Raw genomic sequence first — 22,766 nt, forward strand, 5'->3', positions numbered from 1 at the left:
GGCAGAGATGCCGGCAGAAATAGAGGGAGGAAGCAGGCTCCCTGTTGAGCAGAGAGCCCGATGGGGGGCTCGATCCCAGGACCCTGAGATCATGACCTGAGCCTAAGGCAGAGACTTTAACCCACTGAGCCATCCAGGCGCCCCCAATGATCCTCTCTTAAATGTTCCTAATGTGTGTTAAGTCTGACTTCATCTAACTTCTTGCTTCAGAAACTGAACCCCTCCCAAGCTCTTCCCTCTCCCTGTCCTCCCTTCCCTAAGACAAGGAGCAATACCGGTTTCTAATTGGTGAAGTCAGTTAAATTTAAATTCAATACTTGTTTACTGGGCCAGAGAATTGAGTGTGTTTGGCTACAGGAAACTAGTCTACCCAGCTGAGGAAGATTATGACCAAATACCCTGAGAAACTTCTTCAAAAATCTTCCCTAGAGAGGTGCCGCTGGGATCCCGAGCAGAGGCATTGTTTGGGAATGATCTGACTGGTGGTAGAACAAACCCACCGAGCTGCAGGTTCAAACAGAGCCAAAATATCTCTAGCAATAGGGAAGGACTGAGATGGCCAAACTCTGGAAATACCTTCTTTGATATATCAGGGTCCAATTCCCCAAACTAAGATACCTTGACTCACCCCCTTACCCACACCCAGCCTGTCCCATAAGAGTAACAGTGAGGGGCGCCTGGGTGGCTCAGTTGGTTAAAGCCTCTGCCTTCGGCTCAGGTCATGATCCCAAGGTCCTGGGATCAAGCCCCGAATCGGGCTCTCTGCCCAGCAGGAGCCTGCTTCCCCCACCTTCACCTCTCTCTGCCTGCTTCTCTGCCTACTTACGATCTCTGTCTGCCAAATAAATAAATAAAATCTTTAAAAAAAAAAAAAAAGTCAAACAACCAAAAGGACAAATGACCCTCTCACCACTTGCTTTGTGGTCCTTTCCTAAGGAGAAAGCAAAGTGTGGGTTCAGGAGAAGACCTCCTGGGCTCTGCCACTTCCTAACTGAATGACCTTGGACAAGTTACTGTTCCTCTCTGTGCCTCAGTTTCCTCATCTGTAAGATGTAAAATCACACCCTCCTCTTAGAGTTGTGTGGATTAAATGACTTAATATTTATTTGGAAAGTACTTTTAACAGTGCCTGGCACATTTTCAGTGTTAAATAAATATTACATAAAGATATGTGAATGATTTCACCATCTAGTTTTCCATTTTCAAGTACTATGTCCAGGTACACTAAGTATATAGTAATGTTAAAACTTTCTCAAAGGAAGAAGAGTGGGGAGGGACAGGGTATACCTACAAAAAAAAAAAAAGGATGTGGTTTACTGTTCTTTTCCATTACCCCACTCCACATCCCCGAGCTCACTGTGTGTTGATAAGGGCATCTACCATCCCTTCTCATGTGCCTGTGCTGAGGACAGACAAACTCTTGTTTGAATTCCACTGTAAGATCTCTTTCCATAGATTGCTTGGTTCTCCTAAGTGTATCTTCCCTTTCAGATCTCCTCTTCCTAATGCTGCAGGTCCACTCCTTTGCCCTAGAGCCCTGCACCACCGGGAGAATCTCCTAGATGCAGAGTGTCTGCCTTGCTAACCGCACAGATGAACCAGACATGTCTACCTCAGGTCACTCACAGACCAAGAGAACCAGTACTGTGTGATCTTGAAACTATCCATTCTGGCTATATAAAAGAATTTGATCTGCTTTCATTTGGTTATCTAACAAAATTTATACTCATAATTAGTCGGTTATAACTTGTAACTTGTATTAAGCCACCCAGAAAACTAACACTTTCCACAGAGGAAATTGTGTTAAACCAATGTCTTCTGTGGTTTATTTCAATGCATTTTCTTTCTGATAGCAGGAACATTCGGCTGTAGAAAGAATTTCAAGAGGCATAATATTGTAGAAAGGGTCCCTAGCTAGAAGTCACACAACTTGAAGTTTCACCAAACTCTGCCCCTGTAACACTTTTTCACCTCTCTGGGTCTCCACTTACTAAGACATTCAGTGCTATGGGAATGACAAATACTTTTTGATGCTCTCACAGTCAAAAGTGGGCTTCTACTAAATCAGTGGAACATTAGGACTGAATACCAGCTAGTCTAATTCTTCATTTTACAGAGGAGGAATGAGGCTAAGAGCAATAAAGTGGCTTCCCAAGGTCAGAAATCTAGCTGAGATCAAAGTCAAGACTATGTGATTAAGAATTGCATGCTCTGTTGTTTGCTAGACCCCAAGCCATTGTGTGCCTATTGGTTTTTTTCTGTAGCAGCAAACAATGTTATGCTCAGCTTAATATACAATTTTCTTCCTTTATTTAGACAGTTCCTTTTGAAGGAAATAAAGCCCTTTCATTTATTGTGATTTACTTTGAGGGACTACAAGCTTTTATCTTATGTTGTTGGTCATAATAATTAAATTTTGAACAGTTTTAAACACTGTTTAAAAGCTAAGTAGAACTGGGGCACCTGGGTGGCTCAGTGGGTTAAAGCCTCTGCTCAGGTCATGATCCCAGGGTCCTGGGATCGAGCCCCGCATCAAGCCCCGCATTGGGCTCTCTGCCCGGTGGGGAACCTGCTTCCTCCTCTCTCTCTGCCTGCCTCTCTGCCTACTTGTGAACTCTCTCTCTCTCTGTGTGTCAAATAAATTAAAAAAAAAAAATCTTTAAAAAAAAAAAAAAAGCTAAGTAGAACTTTCTGAAAGACAAAAATTTTCTAATTTTAAGTTCAATAAGACATTTAACATGCAGGAAAAAAGGAATATTAAAATGCCTTCATTCAGGGGGTGCCTGGGTGGCTCAGTGGGTTAAGGCCTCTGCCTTCGGCTCGGGTCATGATCCCAGGGTCCTAGGATCGAGCTCTGCATCGGGCTCTCTGCTCGGCGGGGAGCCTGCTTCCTCCTCTCTCTGCCTGCCTCTCTGCCTGCTTGTGATCTCTGTCTGTCAAATAAATAAAATAAAATCTTTAAAAATAAAAAAATAAATGCCTTCATTCAGACTTTAGAATTATAACAAGATTTTCCTTATCAGAGAAAAAACACAGGGACAAGGTTTTTATAATTAACATAGTGGTGGTTAATTTTCTTCTGACATGTTGCACTTTATTTTTACATAATACCATTCATATAAAGATTATAGATAAGTTTTAATCTTGCTTCTAATTAAGTTTTACATAATCCATTAATCTTATTTGTTTTCAGATGAGCAAATCAACATTTTTAGAAATAAGATACCCTAAAATCTCCATATTGCCTGTTCCTTATTTCAGCAAACTCAAGTCTGAATATGGCTTGAAAGTGGCCTTAGGTTCAAATTTAGACTTACCTGGCGCAGGAGTAATGATACTGTCATGCTAGCCACCAGTTCACGCTCTGCCAGTATGCTGAGGTCTCCTGGCTCCCAAGCAGTCACCTACCACCATCTCTTCACCACCCTCTTGCCATCTCTTCCCACTTAGTCAACCTGTTTTGCTTCAGCTTTCCCTGCTTTGCCTTGAGCTTCCCCGGGACCTGTGACCAAGAACACTTTTCCCTCTCTCTCAGCTTCAGTCTACCTCAGACAGAATACCTAGACTAGAGAGGAGGTTTGTCCCATCTCCTGCCCCCATCCCCATTTGGGACCCATTAATGTCCCATCCTGCCCTCCATCTAGGTATAAAGGAACAAAACAAAGGAAGAAGTCCAAGGCTTGTTCCAGTCCTTAGATATGGAGATCCTGGATAGCAAGCATTAGGTTCTGAGCTAGAAAGTTGTCACCCCCAAAAGAAGGAGAGGATGATAAATATTAATTCCTGTTGAAAGTAGAGGTGTAAGTGGAAGGGTGGTGTGTTGCCTGTAGTTTTGTTACTCCAAGTGTGGTCTGGGGGCCAGCACAGTCAGCATCACCTGGGAGCCTTTCAGGCCCTATCTTAGACCTAACAAATCCGAATCTGCATTTTAGTAAGACCTCTAAGTGATTTGTATGCATAAAGTCAGTCTGGCTTGATCTGTCCTTTCCTATGAAAGACCTCACAGTGACCAGGGCCTGCAAGACAGACTTGGGCTACGTCAAATGCACAGGATCCAAATGCTAATTCAGTTATCCATCACTATCACTGGACTTAGATACTAGCCTGTTCATTTCTCTCTGTTAACAAACTTAACCCGGCCGCTAGAGCCTCTCTAGGCTACCAGGTGAAGCTGGGATATTTATTCTCTTATCAATGATCCAGTCTTTTTCTAGATACATTATTGCCAGTCTGAGAACACTTAGTTTCCTTTCTCTGCTTCAGAAAAGCAGTCTTAACTTTCCTTATTTGCTCAAGCTTGGGGGACATTTCCCTGTAAATCCCAAATAATTTTAATCATTGTAACTCAGTCACATGATCTCAGTTAAACCTTGTAACAACACTATGCAATAGGTCCTATTATCCCCATTTTACAAATGCAGAAACTGAGGCTTGGAGATGTCAAGTAATGTGTTCAAGGTCACGCATTTGGCAGTAGGGGATCAGAATTCTTGCTGGCTCCAAAGCCTGTGATTTTAGGTGCTGCTGTGTGTACACCACCTCTTCAGCCTTTTCTTCAGGCAAACTCCAAAGCTGCTGTTTACAGACATATAACTGACTTGTTTACCTGCTCCTTCGTGTGGTTTCTATGGTTTATGTCAACCACATCATTATGATTATTGCCATTTCCAACATCATCAATTAATATTTGTTGAAAGCTGTCATGGTGCCGGTGCACCATGGTGTGATGGTGAGCTAGAATTTTAATTCCCTACATGTGCCTTCCAGCTGCACACTCTTCCTCTTAAGTAATCATATCGCAAGGAAAATAGTATTTCCTTTTGAAAATGTGACGAACTGCAAACAGGTGCAGGGGTATTTGTTTTAGTGCTGGAAGCTGGAAAAGAAACATTAGCTCAGTTATTCACCATGCACAGTCTGAACAATTGGTGCCCTACTTTCACACTTCATGCTTGATGACTTCAAAGATGAAGATGAATCCTTTCAACCGAAGAAAAAATAAATCTAAAGGAACTTAATCAGTGCTCTATTCCTTCTCAGTGTTGAATACCTACGCTTTTATTCTGTTCTGATTTTTCCTTCTAAATTTTAAAATCTAAGATTATTTATTTAAATTTAGAGTTTTGATGCCTAACCTTCAGGTCATGGATATTTGTATTATTCAGCAAATGGCCAAGTAAAAGAAGTCAATCTTATATTTGAATTTTGGTTAATACCTGCTGGGTCACTTTGGGAATGTTACTTAACCTCGCTGAGCCTCAGTTAGTCTACCTATTAAAAGAGGTTAATAAACTCTTCAAAGAGTTCTTATCTTTTAGAGATACATACTGAATGAAATGATGTTATGGCTGGTATTTGCTTCAAAATAATCCAAGTGTGGGGGAAAGTGGATAGGTATTGAAACAAGACTGGCCATGTGTTGATAATTACTGAAGCTGGGTTCCTGGGTACCTAGGGATTCATTTTACTATTCTATTTTTGTGTATGTTTAGAAATTTTCAACTATAAGAATGAAAAAAAATCCTCATAGATCTTTCCAAATGTTAGAAAACATATAAAAGTGCTTCCATCTGGAATAATAGTGACCTTTTTCAAGCATTTATTATGTGCCAGATGCCATTCAGAACATTTTACAAACATTATCTTAGGTAATTATCTTAACAGTTGCATGAATTTGGTATTATTATTATCCTCATTTTATTTATTTTTTAAGCATATGGAACTTTTTTTTTAAGATTTTACTTATTTATTTGACAGAGATCACAAGTAGGCAGAGAAGCAGTCAGAGAGAGAGGAGGAAGCAGGCTCCCCGCTGAGCAGAGAGCCCGATGTGGGGCTTGATCCCAGGACCCTGGGATCTTGACCTGAGCAAAGGCAGAGGCTTTAACCCACTGAGCCACCCAGGCACCCCTGTTATCCTCATTTTAGAGCTAAGGAGAATGAGGCATAGAGAATCTGAGCAACATTTCCAAGGTCATGCAGCATAGTACCAAAGCCAGGATTCAAACCTCAGTTGGCATCTAGAGCCCCTGTTACATTGCCTCTCACCTAAGAAACATATCATTTTATTTTTTTTATTTGCTTATTTGACATAGAGATCACAAGTAGACAGAGAGTCAGGCAGAGAGAGAGAGGGAGAAGCAGGCCCCTGCTGAGCAGAGCCCAATGCAGGGCTCGATCCCAGGACCGAGATCATGACCCGAGCCGAAGGCAGAGGTCCAACCCACTGAGCCACCCAGCGCCCCTAATAAGCATTTTAGCAAGAACCAATAGTAGCTACCATTTTTTGAGTTCCAAACCAATGACACATCATCCTAAATGCCTCCTCTATATTATCTCTAATGTGTTCATTTTTGTCCTTTTATTCTTTCTGCCCACCATTTAAAAGTCCTAAAAGTTGAAGAAACAAAATAATCCCCTTAAAGCCATTAGTTAACAATTTAGGAGTATTAGTACAAATCTAGATCAATAATGTGTATATTTTCAAAAAAAAAGAATATGTATATTTTCAGGGTGCATGGGTGGCTCAGTTGGTTAAGTGTCTACCTTTGGTCCAGGTCATGGGATCAAGCCCCACCTGAGGCTCCTGACTGGATGGGAGGGCTGTTTCTCCTTGTGCCCCTCTCCCCTTACATCTCTCCCTGAATAGTGTTCTATCTTGCTATCTATCTATCTCTCTCTCTCTCTCTCTCTCTCTCTCTCAAATAAATATATAAATAAATAATCTTTTAAAAATATATGTATATTTTCCCAAGAGGGAAAGATTGGTAAATCTTGAAGGCATAAGAAAACTCTTCTCAACCTAGAGCTCAGCATACACATACCTCTTCTGAGAAGCTGACCGAATCCCTGGCTTTCTCTCACAAAGCATATATATGTATGACAAAATTTTACATTTCTCTTTCAGAGGCTTGTGAATCTCCTAAAAGCCATCTATGAAACTCTGACCTAGATAAGAGGAGGGAGAATATTCCAGGTAGAGGTCACAGGACTATTAGCAGCAGAAGGGTGAGGGGAACAATCTGGTGGGCAGCCTAGTGAATGTAAAGAAACAGGGATACCAGACTGGAAAGGCAGAGTGAGAACCAGTCTCCCGAGGGCACTGGAGAGCACACTTGTCCTTAAACTTTGATCTAACCCCTGGGATTTACCTTAAAGAAAAATTCATATAATCATTACTTACAACACTAAGATATTTACGCAAAATAATACTAAAATGCCATTTAATATAATAAATAAGAAAAATGGAAACAACCTAAACTTCAATAATAAAAAATATTAGGAGCACCTGATTGACTCAGTGGGTCAAGTATTTACCTTCAGCTCAGGTCATGATCGCAGCATCCTGGGATTGAGCCCTGCATTGGGCTCTCTGCTCAGCGGGGAGCCTGTTTCTCCCTCTCCCTCTACCCTTCCTGCTCATAATCACTCTGTCTCTCTCAAATGAATAAATTTAAAAACATTTTCTCTCCAAAAAGATAAAAATTTTAAATTTTTAAAATAAAAAATATTAGAAATTAGGATGTTTCAAATTGCTAGAATGGTATACAGCCATTAAACATTGTAATTATAAAGTCTTAGCATAAACAAGTATCTAGAAAAATTGGCCAAAATTTGAAAATAGGCAAAAGAGATTACTGGTGTCCTTTCAGTAGAATGCTAGCCTTGTCTAGTAAACAAATTGGGGTAATTTGATTCTACAGGGATGTGCCCCTTGACTATCTTTCTTCTAATTAGGCTACTTTATAGTTCTTTGGAAAGTTACATTGTAGAAAACTAATGGTCATACAAAAGATTCTTGTCTGCAGAAATATATGTGAATTTTGTCTGATGGAAATATAACTAATTTCCAGTTTGTAAAAAAGATAACTTAAAACATTACAATTTATTATTCCATAAGATATTAGTCAGATTTGCATCTCTTAACAAATTTATTTCATTGTTTTTCATTGCCTCTCTCTCTTTATCTATTCTCAAAATTCTCATTTGGTCTTAATGTCTTACCAATTCCCTTATTAATCAACTAGTTGGATAAAATCCTTAGCTCCTGTATCAGTACTCCATGGCTTCATAACAAATTATCCCAAAACTTAGTAACTAAAACAGCAGATATTTATTATGTTACAAGTTCTGTGAACCAGGCATCTGCAAGGAGCTCTGCTAGGTGGTTCTGGGTCAGGGTCATGAGGCTGTAGTCTTCTCAGGGCTTGGCTGAGCAATATCTACTTCCAGGCTATCTCATGTGGCTGTTGACAGGCCCCAGAAGATCTGCTTCTACACTGACTCACCAGAGCCTCTCACACGGCTGCTTTATTACATGGTAGATAGCTGCTTCTAGAAGTGAGCAAGCCAAGAAAGGGAGAAAGAAAGAACACATCGTGAAAACCACAGTCGTTTTATAACCTATTTCCAGATATGACATCATCATTTCTTCCATATTCTATTCCATATGAAGGGATCAACCATAAAAATTACTTTGAGCTTAAGGTGTTTAAACATGAACAGATGAAGAGGCTCCCCATTCCCCACCCCCAAACTCCTATTACCTGCCTAAAAGAGCCTCCTCAAAGAACTCAGCTGTCAGAAATCATCTCCCAAGGAGTTTCTGAATCAGGGAAGTTTGACCCTTAACAGCAGAGTCAGATGTCAGCACCAGGACAAGAGATCACCTAAACAGACATTGTCACAAAACTATTCTATGACCCACCTGTTTTCCTAAGGACCCATTTATCTTCCCTAAAAGTCATTTGTTTTCCTGTAAGTGCCCTTTCTCCATCTTCCCTTTCCCTATCAAAATGATATATAGGCCCCAAATTCTAACTGACCCTTTCAGTCCCATTTCTCTGTGGTCCTGCATATTATGGGAATTAAACATTTGTCTTTTCTCCTGTTAATCTCTTGTCAGTTTATTTCATAGGCCCCTGATTACCAAGCCTAAGAGTGGAGGAAAAATTTTCCACCTCCGACACTTAGAAGTCAGTCAATAAGAGCAGCCCTGCTCGGAGCGCCTGGGTGGCTCAGTCATTGAGCGTCTGCCTTCAACCCCAGTCATGATCCCAGGGTCCTGAGATAGAGCCCCACATAGAGCCCCACATTGAGCCCCCCCATCTGGCTCCCTGCTCAGCAAGAAGCCTGCTTCTCCCTCTCCCACTCCCCCTGCTTGTATTCCAGCTCTCACTGTCTCTCTCTCTCTCTCTCTGTCAAATAAATAAATATTTAAATAAATAAAAATTTTAAAACCATCACTTTTAAAAAAAAGAGCAGCCTTACTCAAGGGGAGGGGACTGCATAAGGACATGACTAGTAGGAGGCAGGAAATCATTGGGGCCCTCTTAGATGCTGTACCATGACACATCGCACAAATGCCATGCATGCTTTTAAGTCATTGTAAATCTATTTAACACAAAGAAAAGATTTATGCTGGAGCTCCTCAGTTGGTTAAGTGACTGCCTTTGGCTCAGGTCATGATTCCGGAGTTCCTGGATTGAGTCCCACATCAGGCTCCCTGCTCAGCAGGGAGTCTAGTTCTCCCTCTGACTCTTCCCGCTCTTGTGCTCTCTCTCTCTCTAATAGATAAATAAATAATCTTTTAAAAAAAAAAGATTTGTGATATTAAACTACATAAAAAGAGCATACTGTAAGAGTGAATATATAAATAATACTATGCATGTGGACAAATACTGGCAGAGAGGAAAAGAAAGAAAGAAATATCCAAGAGTATAATAGCTAAATAAGGATGGAGTTTAAAATCTGCAGTGGTTCCTTTTCATTCATCCATTCTTTTTTTACTTTAAAATTATCTCAAATATTATCTTGTGTTTTTCCAACAAAAAGGAAAAAGAGGGCTTGAACTTACTGGGATACAAAATATGAAGTCCTATAAGTTTATGTAAGTTAATTCTTAATAATGGCATTAACAACTGGCTTACAGAACTCCTGAAAGTTGAACAGTTAACTCCAGCATAACACTGGTCCAGCATAACAAAGGTCAGAAGTTTGTTCTCTATTATTTAAGTGATAGTGAAAGGTAAGAAGTTATTGCCAGCAAACATTATTGGCTTAAAAATGAGAAATTTGCAGTTGTGAGTTTTACCACTAAATTTCATTTCATACAGAATTAGCTTTCCAACGGCATAAATACAAAATGGGTTGATCTGAAATGTCAGTTTGAAGGGATTTGTGAATAGAGACATGGATGGCTCTAGGACAGGGTAATTTCTGCTCAAGTCTAGCAACCAAATGAGTTTAAAATTCAGCCGATCAAAAAATAAAATAAAATAAAATTCAGCCCATCAAGAGATTTGAACAGACAATTCATAGAAAAGACCCATAAAAGAACGATGACACTATAATGGTTCTTCCTCATTTAAAAAAAAAAAAAAAAAAAGACTCATCTTTCAGGAGAATGTGGAAACAACCAGAGACTGGGAGAATATACTTGTAAAAGACATATCTGATACAGGATTGTTACCTACAATATATAAAGAACCCTAAACACCCAACAATAAGAAAACACAATTTAAAAATGAGCAAAAGATCTGATAGACAATTCACTGAAGGAGATATACAGATGGCAAATAAACATATGAAAAGATTCTCAACATCATATTTTCATTAGGGAGTTGCAAATTCCATCAGTGAAATTCCACTACACATTAGAAGGCCAAGATCTAAAAGAGATAACACCAAATGCTGACAAGGATGTAGATAAATAGGAACTCTCATTTATTATAGTGGGAATGCAAAATGTTAAGCTACTTTTTGGAAGACAGTTTGGCAGTTTCTCACAAAGTTAAACATACTCTTACCATACTAACAATTGTACTCCTTGGTATTTAGCAAAATGAGTTGAACATTTATGTTTGTACAAAAATCTTCACACAGCAGCCTTCACATATTGGCCTTATTCATAATTGCCAAAACTTGGACAGAATCAAGATGTCTTTCAGTAAGGTGAGTGGATAAGTAAATGTGGTACATCTAAATGATGGAATATTATTCAGCACTAAAAAGAAAGGAACTATCAAGCCATGAAAAAGGGATGGAGGAACCTTAAATGCCTATCACTAAGTGAAAGAAGCCAGTTTGCAAAGGCCACATACAGTATGATTCCAATTGTATGACATTCTGGAAAAGACAAAACTATGGAAAGAGTAAAAAGAGCAATGGTTGTTACAGAATAGGGGAGTAGGAGGGATGAACTGGCAGAGCACAGAGAATTTTTAGGGTAGTGAAACTACTCTATATGATACTATAATGGTAGAAATGTGTCATTGTAAATTTGTCCAAACCCAAAGAATGTACAACACCAAAAGTGAACTCTCATGTAAACTATGAACTTTGGGTGATAATGAAGTATCAGTGAAGCTTCTTCAATGATAATAAATGTATCTCTCTGGTGCAAGATTTGATAGTGTAGTAGAATGTGCATGTATGGGGTCAGGGAGTATAGAGAAACTCTCTGTATCTTCTCAATTTTGCTGTGAACTTAAAACTTCTCTTTAAAAAAGCCCATTAAAAAATAATTCCTGGGGGCCTGGGTGGCTCAGTCAGTTAAGCATCTGCCTTGAGCTTAGGTCATGACCCTGGGGTCCTGGGATCCCAGAGAACCCCATGGCAAGCTCTCTTCTCAGTGGGGAGCCTGCTTCTCCCTCTCCCTCTGTCTGCTTGTGCTTCTCTCTGTCAAATAAATAGATAAAATCTTTAAAAAAAAAAAAACAAAAAACCTCTTCCTGGGGCGCCTGGGTGGCTCAGTGGGCTGCCTCTGGCTCCGGTCATGATCCCAGGGTCCTGGGATCGAGCCCTGAGTTAGGCTGTCTGCTCAGCAGGGAGCCTGCTTCCTCCTCTCTCTCTGCCTGCCTCTCTGACTACTTGTGATCTCTGTCTGTCAAATAAATAAATAAAAATCTTAAAAAAAAAAAAAAACCTCTTCCTGATTCATAATAATAGACATACAAATTAGACCCACTGAAATGTTATCTTCCATCATCTGATTAGCAAAAGACGGAGGATTTGAAAACACTGTTGGTAAGGCTGTAGGCCAGCAGGTACTTTCTCAACTCAACTGATAAGACTGGCAATTTCTATAACCCTAGCGGAGGACGGTTTGGCATTATCTCTCAAAATTACAAATGAACGCACCTCTTTTTTTTTTTCCTGAAGACCAATTTTACTTTTACCCACTTACGGTAATATCTGCAATGTTAGAATGTACTTAAGTAATAAATAATTAAGTAAAAAGTAAATCAAATAAGGAACCCAAAAGGAACTGGTCTTCTTGGGTTGTTCACAGCACACATTAGAAAATTCGAGAGAGAACACAAATTACCAACAAAAAAACCACTGACAAGCTCAAACGCAAGTTTATATGCTGAGTATTTTTAAAGGATTTAAAAAGCATGCTCAGTTAGCATACAGCCTTTTCTCACTTATATAACAGATGCATTTCTATTTGCTTGTGTACAGTAAAGGGTTAGAACATGAATCAACTTACTTATGACTTCAGAAATGTGCTATTTCAGAAATTATTCCATGGAATTTTCTTCACTGCTCCTGCCACTGATTCTTCAAATAAGCAAAGTATAGAGGGTCTCATCCCTTGAAAACTGTTTTTGAACACCAGCACTTTAAATTGGAAAGGTAGAAACCTAGCAATTTCTAGTACAGTGCCTAGACTTAGTCTTAATTAATGTTAAGATTTGAATGTACAACAGAAAATCCATCATTTCTTTATCCTTGGAGGAGAGGAAAGGAAAAAAGTAGAGGTGGGGAATATGGTGCAGTATTCAAGAGCTGAATAAGAACACAATGACTCATAATGCCATCAACCCCACAATGAAGAACCATGGATCTCATCAATTTTATAATTCATATTGGATCAAGAAATTTGGTTCCCCTCTATGTACATCAATGAATTCAAACCTCATACTCTCCAAATTACGAAGATGAATAATGTCAGATAAACTCCAACTGCAACAGGTATTTCCTCAGAAGACTGAATATCAAAGGGAGTCCCTCCTTCCAACATCTTCTGAGATGGTTAAGATCTCACCAAAGCAGAAACCTAACATTTAGATATGCAATCGCTTGGCCAAGTAAGAAACTACAACTGTTATGGGTATTACCTTACATAATCACTATATGTATTACATAGTAAACCCAGCATTACATATACTTGCACAATTATGCTGTGAATGATGATAATAGTGATGATGCCAGTGAAAAAAGACTATCTTTAGCCCAAAGAGTACTGGGAGGGGAGAAGGGGGGACATGAAAATAAGCAGAAAACACACAAAGAGATGGGTATTTTCTGACCAGGAAAGGTCACTCTAAACACAGAAATATTTAAAAAAAAAAAAATTTCCCCTATGTGGAAATAATGCAAAACATTTATTTTCTATATCAGACAAGAACACAGCTAAGTAATCCAAGTCTACTGCAGCATTATAAAAATCATCCCTTCACCACAGTGTAAGATTTAAATGCATCTGCACAAGGGTACACACTGTATAAAAGGAGTAAGGTTGTTGCTGCCCTACCAAGCACTTCCGGTCCCTACCCAGGTCCGACTGTAATACTGGTGGTCCCATGGGTTCTATCAAAATAAACTGTGTTCAAAAAATAAAGCATTTAAAAAGACAAGTCAAAATGCCTCAGAAACTGTATCTCTAACTCAAACTTCATCTATTTTAATGTATTTTTTGCCTCCCACTAATAAACCTTTATTTCACTCATTATAACTGAGCAATGAATCTTCCACACTGAAATATCTTCCTTGCCCAGTTAATCCAAAGGAAAAAAACTGAAATGATTAGTAAAGAAAAATGTAGGGACTAACACGCCCTTTTAATATGTCTTTAAATATTTTTAAGGTTTAAAAAGTGTTTAAAGTTTGTAGTTCCTAGTAGGAAAATATTATCTGAATGAATACCCTAATGGCAAACCATTGTAGAATGTTTCAGTTGCATGGGGAGCAGAGGGGTAGGGATTCTCTTCACAGCACCCCAGCTTTCTTCATGAGAAGGTCGGAGGTACACTGGTTTGTATTATTGCAACATCCATTAGGTGATCGAAGTTGCTTTTCCTTCAGCAAGGGCTTTATTTGTTAGAAGGGCATTATGCTTGACCTCCAAATTTGGCTGACAATTTACTGATGAGATTCATAACCTTTGGGTTGCTCTGATATTTTGACATATTCGCTGGGTTCTGGGCCACATCCTGGAAGGCCACCATAACTTCTGGATCCTGCATGGCTGCAAGAACTTCCGGATCACTAAGAATTTCATTGAGCCCAGGCATTCCTGCCATTCCAGGCATCCCTCCAGGAAAATTACCAGGCATTCCCCCAGGAAAGCCACCTGGGAAAGAGCTATACTGAGCTCCTGATTGTCATCTGGCTTCTTCCTTCCTCTGGGCTCTCTCATGTTCTTCCCGAGCCTTCTTAACCCTTTCTATTCTTTCTTTGATCTCTCGCTCTTCAGGTTTTCGCTCATATTTTCTCCGATGTTCAGCAATTTTCTGGGCCCTTGGTTGAACTTCTTTCAGCATTGCGCTAGCATCTTCATCATAATCCAGTTTACAAGCAAGGGCAAGATCATGTGCTCCTTCTTCTCAATGGCCCGGAAGTCTATGTGCTTTCCCACGCCACTTATAAGGCTGAGCTGAATCAGGATTTATTTCAATAGCTCTGTCACAGTCTCGAATGGCAGCATTTGGCTTCTGTAATTTGATGAAGACACTGGCTCTCTTGGCATACAGAATGGCCAAGCGAGGATTTAGTTTGATGGCATCTGTGAACAAGTCAATGGCTTTCTGTAGTTCACCATCATTTAGGGCATCAATGGCAGCCACTTTTTTATCATTTGCCTGATCCATCATTTCCTCGGTTATCTCTACATTTTCATCTCCCATTTCTTAAGGGGCATCGGTAGCTGGTTCAATCACACCTTCATTGTCAATTTCTAGATCACTCTCCTCACTTGATGGTTCATCCATCTTTATGTTTTCCTCTGCCTTCTTACTATCTGGTTTTTATTCCTTGATTCTGTCTTCTGATTTAGTTGTATGAGTGGCAGGTGGTATCTTACCCGCCATGTTCTCCACCCACTCCTGCAGGAAACGTATTTCCTCGGTGTGCAGAACGCTCAGATCCTGCTTACACATTTTCACGAAAGCCCGAAGCTCGCTCACTTTGCAGGGGTCCATTGTCCAGAGGCAGTGGCAGGCGGCAGGCGCAGCTGAGGTTGTGACCTGATTCCAGGTGGGGGTACAAGCTCAGCGTGATTGTGTGGAAGGGCTGAACGCACCTCTTGATACAATAGTTTCATTTTGGGAAACTTATTCTAAAGGGGAGAAATGTGTGAGAAGATGTGTGATATGTGAAATGACACATGTACAAAGGTATTTATTGGATGATTTTTGTTGTAAGGAAAGATTGAAAACTGATAAAATATGCATCATTAAATACAGTGCCCACAAAGCTGCCCTGAGAATAAGGACACTCCTTTTTAAAAGATTTTATTTATTTGAGGGAGAGAGAGAGAGCACCAGTGGGCAGAGGGACAGTGGGAAAAGGAGAAGCAGACTTCCTGCTGAGCAGGGAGCCCCACAATGAGCCAAAGTCAGACATTTAACTGACTGAGCCACCCACACAAAAGGATCTCCTAGAAGTATTAGCGGAAAAGCAAGATGCAAATCGGTGTTTATCCATTCCTCTTAAGTTTAAAAATGAAACATGAGAATATTTTCACTTTCTTACATTTCATATACAAAGAATATCTCTGGAAAGATACACAAAAAATTAACAATAGTAGATACCTATCAGGAGAGTGTGGGAATGGAACAGACCGGACAGAAAGGAAACTCTGTTGGTTAATTTAAAACAATTATTTTAGCCATGTGAATGGATTACATATTCTTTTTTAAAAAGATTTATTTATTTATTTATTTATTTATTTATGAGAGAGAGAGAGCAAGCTTAACTGACTGAGCCACCTGGGCACCCCAGGCTTTTACTTTCTTGAATTCCATCTGTTCCTCTTTATTGTGTGTTTTCAGGCAAGTAATTCCACCTCATATACCTCAGTTATCTCAACTGTAAACTGGGGATACTAGCAATACCTAGTAGTATAGGGTTATTATTATAAGAATTAAATGAGATAATGTTTATAAAGAGTCTAGCATGGTACTTGGATATAGTGCTCAGTAGATATCTATCTCCATAAAGAGACAGATTTCCTAGATCAGGTGAGTTGTTTGTGCTGGTCCAGAATATAAAAACAAATCCTGTCTTAAAAGAGTCTTTTAGATTTCATCCTGTTGTATGATACTACAGTCATTAAGTGCACACACTGTTGGGAAAATAAAGATGTTCCATGTTGGAAGAACAAAGATGAATAAACAGTAGTTGCCACTTTCAGAAGGCTTACTGTTAAAAAGATGCACTGTTTGCCTTGTGGGGTTTAACTGGGAGAGAAATTTTATAACATGAGGAGGGGTCCAGCTGTTTGTTGGAGCCTGAAAGGTGAAAAGTTTAAGATTCACAGAAATGATGGAATCAGGATTCTTTTTTTCTTACCTTTTACTAAGATATAATTGATATATGACAATGTATTAGTTTTGGGGTGCCTGGGTGGCTCAGTCATTAAGCGGCTGCTTTCAGCTCAGGTCATGATCCCAGGGTCCTGGGATTGAGCCCCACACTGGCTCCCTGCTCAGCAGGAAGCCTACTTCTCCCTCTCCAACTCCCCCTGCTTGTGTTCCCTCTCTTGCTGTGTCTCTCTCTGTCAAATAAATACAAAAAAACAAAAAACAAAAAACAAAAAAAAAAACTTTAAGAAAATATTCCTTTAAAAAAACCCATCATATTAGTTTTAAGTGTACAACATAAACAGTATTCTGCTTAATAACATTTTAGCATATCTTCCAGGTCATATGGCTATTAGAATTTCCACGATGTGCTGCCATAATAATGTGTTGTACAAGGAAGAATGGAAAGAAGAAAAGGGAAGGGAAGGAAAAGAGAAGGAGGGAGGAAAGAGAAATATGATATGCCAGAGGACAGAGCACTTCTGACCTATGAGGACTGATAAACTGTAGCATTTCTAAACCATTTTGTCTGGGCATCTTCTAAGACTTTTTTTTTATCTTTCTCTTGGTCCTGAACTGTACATAATTAAATCTAGATGGCTAAAAATCTAATCCACTAGTCCTAGCTGCATTCAATGTAGCCAGTAAAGACAATGAAATGGATCATGATTATTTAGGTGTAAGAGTTTCACTCTCTGAATATACATCCTCAAAGAAAAATAATCAAGAAAAAATATTTTAGCTTTAAAAATGTTTATATCCTTTGACTTAGTAAAAATCTATCTAAATGAGAGAATCCCAAATATGCAAAGACTTACTGACAAAATATATACCAAAACATTATTTATAATGGTTGAAAATTGGTAACAACCTAAAGATGTGACAATAGAAGATCTATTAATTATGGCACTTCAACTGGATGGGCTATTATGTAGCCATTTTTTTTTTAAATGATATTTCTGAATAATTTATAAGCCCCTAGAAAAGCACTTACATACACTGCTATTAAAAATGCAGGACATAAAACTGGATATACAATATGGTCATAACAACAACAAAAAAATAATCCAGGCTGAAGAAAAAGATGAGAAGGAAATAGACCTAGATATTAACAGGGTTATCTTTTATTGTGAGAATGTGAGAGGGTTGGGATTACTGTCCCACCTTGTTTCCACATTTTTGTTATTTTTTTCCAACTTTTTGATAATGAGCACACTGTATATTTTCCTCTAGCTGCTTCTTCATCCATTCTTATTACCCTTATGTAACTGTGAGAGCCCTTTGCAGTAGCACCCTCAAAAAGCTGTGTTGTGAAGGAATGAGCATCACACTAAAGAAATGGAGGCCAGAACTCACCATCCAAAGAAATCAAGTAGGATGCACCCAAAGCTAATTACTGTCAGGCATGTTTTCACGTGAAATTTTGGTTTGCTTAGAATTTTTTTTTTTTTTAAAGATTTTATTTATTTATTTGACAGAGAGAGATCACAAGTAGATGGAGAGGCAGGCAGAGAGAGAGAGAGGGGGAAGCGGGCTTCCCGCTGAGCAGAGAGCCCGATGTGGGACTCGATCCCAGGGCCCTGAGATCAAGACCTGAGCCGAAGGCAGCGGCTTAACCCACTGAGCCACCCAGGCGCCCCTAGAATTTTTTTAAGTTAATGGAATTCCAACTCCCAGAGGGCATTGGAAGGGAAGTCCCTGGACAACAACTATATAGCAGGCTTAGAAAACAACATATCTAGACTGGAGGTATGTGAAGACAGCTCTCCAGGTGAAGCATCTCTAGGAAGACATGGAGATCATGAATCATGTGATATGCTGAACACTATAAAAGCCTATAAGAAGAAGATGTTGGATATATGGGGAGAATTAGCAATAGATATATAGAAAATTGAGGAAATTTAATAAGAGGCAATTATTAAATCTGGAAAAGGCAAAAAATAGAAGGAAACATGATATATGTACAATATATACTTGGTAGTAAATTATACTTAGTCATATTGAATTAACTAAATATCTTTACATAATTATATTGGGAGAATGGGAACCATGGAAGAAAAGAATGGTTTAACAATGCTAAATCTGTGCCTGCTGCTGACTACAAAATTATAACGACTGAGACAATAATAAAAAATAACAATACTAGCATATTAATTAGGACTATGGTCTCAAGGACCAGAAGAACAACTAAAAAGAGTTGAAAAAAATCTGTTCTCTGGAGAGAAGGATTGGCGGGCAGTGAGGGATGGGATGGGGATGAGGGCCTCGTAACCCTTTTAGAAATGCATTATTTGACTTTTTAATCTCATGCAGCCATTTTCTTTTCTTTTCTTTTAAGATTTTATTTATTTATTTGACAGAGAGAGAGATCACAAGTAGGCAGAGAGGCAGGCAGAGGGAGTGGGGGGAAGCAGGCTCCCCTCGGAGCAAAGAGCCCGATGCAGGGTTCAATCCCAGAACTCTGAGATCATGACCTGAGCCCAAGGCAGTGGCTTAACCCACTGAGCCACCCAGGCACCCCTCATGCAGCCATTATAAAAAAAGTTTTACTTTGATTTTTTTTTTTTAATTAACCACACCAAAAAAAAAAAAAAAAAACGAATAAACACCTAACTTTACAGAAAAAAGAAATCAACCACAAAATCACAATGCAGTATGATGGCTACTATAAAATAAACAAAAACAAGACCAGAAAATAACAAGTTTTGATGAGGAGAAGTTGGAAACTTTGTGTACTGTTGGTAGGAATGTAAAATGGCCCCACCTCTAAGGAAAACAGTATTGTGGTACCTCAAAAAAATTTAAAGTGGAATTACCTTACGATCCAGTGATTCCACTTCTGGATATGTAGCCCAAAGAACTGAAGAACACAGTATCAAAGGAATTTGTATACTCATATTCATAGTAGCATTATTCACAATAGCCAATGGCGGAAGCAACCCAAGTGTCCATCAATAGGAGACTCTGCTTAAAAAAAAAAAAAAAAAAAAAAGGAAAGAAACTCTAACATATACTACAATATAGATGAATCTTAAGTACATTATACTAAGTAAAATAAGCCAGTCACAAAAAGATAAACACTGTATAACTCTACTTCTAAGAGAGTACCTAGAGTGATCAAATTCCTGGAGACAGAAATTAGAAGGGTGGTTGCCAGGGGATGGGAGACGGCAGAAGGATTGGGAGCTGTTGATGAATGGACATAGAATTTCAGTTTTTCCAGGTAAAAAGAGTTCTAGAGATTGTTTGCATAACAATGTTAGCTCACTTAATGTAAGTAATGTTGAATGTACTTAATGCTACTGAGCTATACACTTAAAATGATTAAGATGATAAATTTCACATTAAGTGTATTTCACAATTAGAAAGTTTTCTTAAGTTAACCAAAGTAGTTGGAATTCAAACTGCATGTGATTTTTTTTCATTTAAATTCAATTAGCCAACTTATAGTACACCATTAGTTTCAGATGTAGTGTTCAATAATGTATCAGTTGCATGTTAACACCCAGTGCTCATCCCATCACATGCTCTCCTTAATGCCCATCACCCAGTTACCCCATCCCCCCACTCACCTCCCCTCCAGCAACCCTCAGTTTGTTTCCTAAGAGTTAAGAGTCTCTCATATAATTTTAATCCATGCTCTACTGCTACTCTCATGTGGAGTTTAATACAGGTATCCCTGCTTTTCAAAAATTCACATTAGGACACTTTACTTTAAATAAAGATCTACATTAGCACCTGTTTCACTAACTGAAAGAAATCCAAACAGGATTTTTACTTTTATGAAAAAAGGGTGAAAAGCAAAAATAGTGTTCAGCATTTGTTTTGCAGTGAGCCCTTACAGAGGCAGCACACCCCCCAATAGTGAGAGTGGCATCACCAGGCTCCTTCTCTGGGAAGTACACTTAGCATTCTCCATATCAAGTTGCCATAGCTCTGAACTGTGTCTGTGAGTGTCTGTCCTCTATCTCAATTTATTTTGTGTATCTATTAGTAAGATGTACCCTAATATATCAGAAAAGCTTAAGAGAGGTTAAGGGGTCTGGGAATGCTCAAAAATGTCTCCATATAAATTAACTGTAATTGCTTCTTCCTTTGTGCTGTTTTAACCTATGAAAGATTTCATGGAAATGCTCTCCTTTAGGATAGCAAAGGAAACCTGTTAGCTTTGGCTGAGCTCTGCAATGTAACTGTGCATATTACGATATCAGGAAATGATAAAATCACATAGCCCAAGGGAATTTAATATATTTTTCCCTTGAAGATTAAGTGATGAATGGGGTGCCTGGGTGACTCAGTCAGTTAAGCATCTACCTTTGGCTCAGGTCATAATCCCAGGGTCCTGGGATTCAGACCCACAGCAGGCTCCCTGCTCAAAGAAGTCTGCTGCTCCTTCTCCTTCCCGCTCATGGTCTCTCTCACTATCTCTGTCTCTCTCTTTCAAATAAATAAATAAGATCTTTTAAAAAAAAGATTAAGTGACGAATACAGCTTACAACATCTGACCAAATTCAGAGTATAAAAGGAGGAAGTTCTGGTTGTCCTTAAGTGCAAACTGGAGCCGTGACAATAAAGCCTAGAAACTGGCTTGGCATCAAGCTAAAATCAACGCGAAAATAATTGAAGTGTATATTCAATATTCATTCAACAAATGATAACTGAGCATTGATTATGTGCCAGGCACTGTGCTGGAGAAATGAAACTACTTTTTAACTCAAGAGCTAATCTCAGGAGCAGAAAGAAATTAAGTCAGGAAGAGTAGGGTCTGAGTGCCCATGGGGTACCAGACACCATGCCTGTTGTACATACATTACCTCCATTAAGCTGCCCACCATGATGGGTTTTCATTAGATGTTAAACTGTAAGTCAGTTACTTTATGAAGTAACCATCCTGAATTCCTATGTCAATATAAAATGGACTTGTCTAATATTAAAGAATATATAGCTAAGTATACCCCATCTTCCTTTCTTTTTTTTTTTTTTTTTTGAGATTTTATTTATTTATTTGCCAGAAAGAGAGAGAGAGCACAAGCAAGGGGAGCAGAAGGAGAAGCAGGTTTCCCACTGAGCAGGGAGCCCATGCATGACTCCATCCCAGGACCCTGGGATCATGACCTGAGTCAAAGGCAGACACTTAACCAACTGAGCCACCCAGGTGTCCCTATGCCCATCTTTCAAACCACACTTACTCTTACCTTTCTAGTTGATACATTCTGCTTTGAGAACTTTTCTTTGCAATCCCCCCTCCCAGTTCCTCTGGAGCTCCCATGCCCCATTGTTCTCATGGTTTTTTTTATTCCTGCCTTAAAGTTTTCTGAGTGTCCTTTCCACATTCCCAGTGGATTGCAGAGGTCAGAGGTTGGTGTGTTCACTATAAGTCACATAGAGTGACTAATTGTTTCAGTTTACCCAGCACTGAAGGTGTTCTCTGGTTGTAATTCAGTTTTAAAACCAAGAAAGTCAGGGTGCCTGGGTGTCTCGGTTGGGTTAAACATCAGCCTTCAGCTCTGGTCATGACCCCAAGTTCCTGGGATTGAGCCCCACGTTGGCTCCCTGCTCAGCAGAGAGCCTGCTTCTCCCTCTCCCTCTGACTGCTGCTCCCCCTGCTTGTCCTTTCTCTCAAATAAATAAATAAAATAAAATAAGTAGTAAAACCAAGAAAGTGGGGTGCCTGGGTGGCTCAGTGGGTTAAAGCCTCTGCCTTCAGCTCAGGTCATGATCCCAGGGTCCTGGAATCGAGCCCCGTATCGGGCTCTCTGCTCAGCAGGGAGCCTGCTTCCCTTCCTCTCTTTGCCGGCTGCTCTGCCTACTTATGATCTCTGTCAAATAAGTAAATAAAATTTAAAAAAAAAAAACAAAAACAAAAACAAGAAAGAACTCTAGAAGCTCAGAATTACTAGTTTAAGTCCCATTTCCTAGAAACCCCCTTAATACTGAGACTGGTCATCCTAACTCAGCTTTGTCTTCTCATTGTCTATCTTGATCTTGTGTGTATGTGTGGATATATTTTTATATACTCAAGGGCTCAGCTGATCGAGAAAGCTACTTGATTAAAAAGGCAAGGAAAAATGACGAGCACTCAAGTCTTTAATGACTTACTGGGACAGTATAAGCAAGAGGCTGAAAGCAGAAGAAGTTGTGACTCCCTCCTGTCGCATTTTCTCCCGTGGAACAGGG

At 39.3% G+C, this 22,766-nt stretch overlaps 1 pseudogene; it reads right to left on the minus strand.

The window, feature by feature from the left end:
- Nucleotides 1–13,877: 13,877 nt before the first annotated feature.
- Nucleotides 13,878–15,206, minus strand: LOC132010840 (hsc70-interacting protein-like; annotated as a pseudogene).
- Between the last annotated feature and the right edge of the window lie 7,560 nt (nt 15,207–22,766).

Source organism: Mustela nigripes, chromosome 1 (assembly GCF_022355385.1).
Source record: "Mustela nigripes isolate SB6536 chromosome 1, MUSNIG.SB6536, whole genome shotgun sequence".
Taxonomy (NCBI): Eukaryota; Metazoa; Chordata; class Mammalia; order Carnivora; family Mustelidae; genus Mustela; species Mustela nigripes.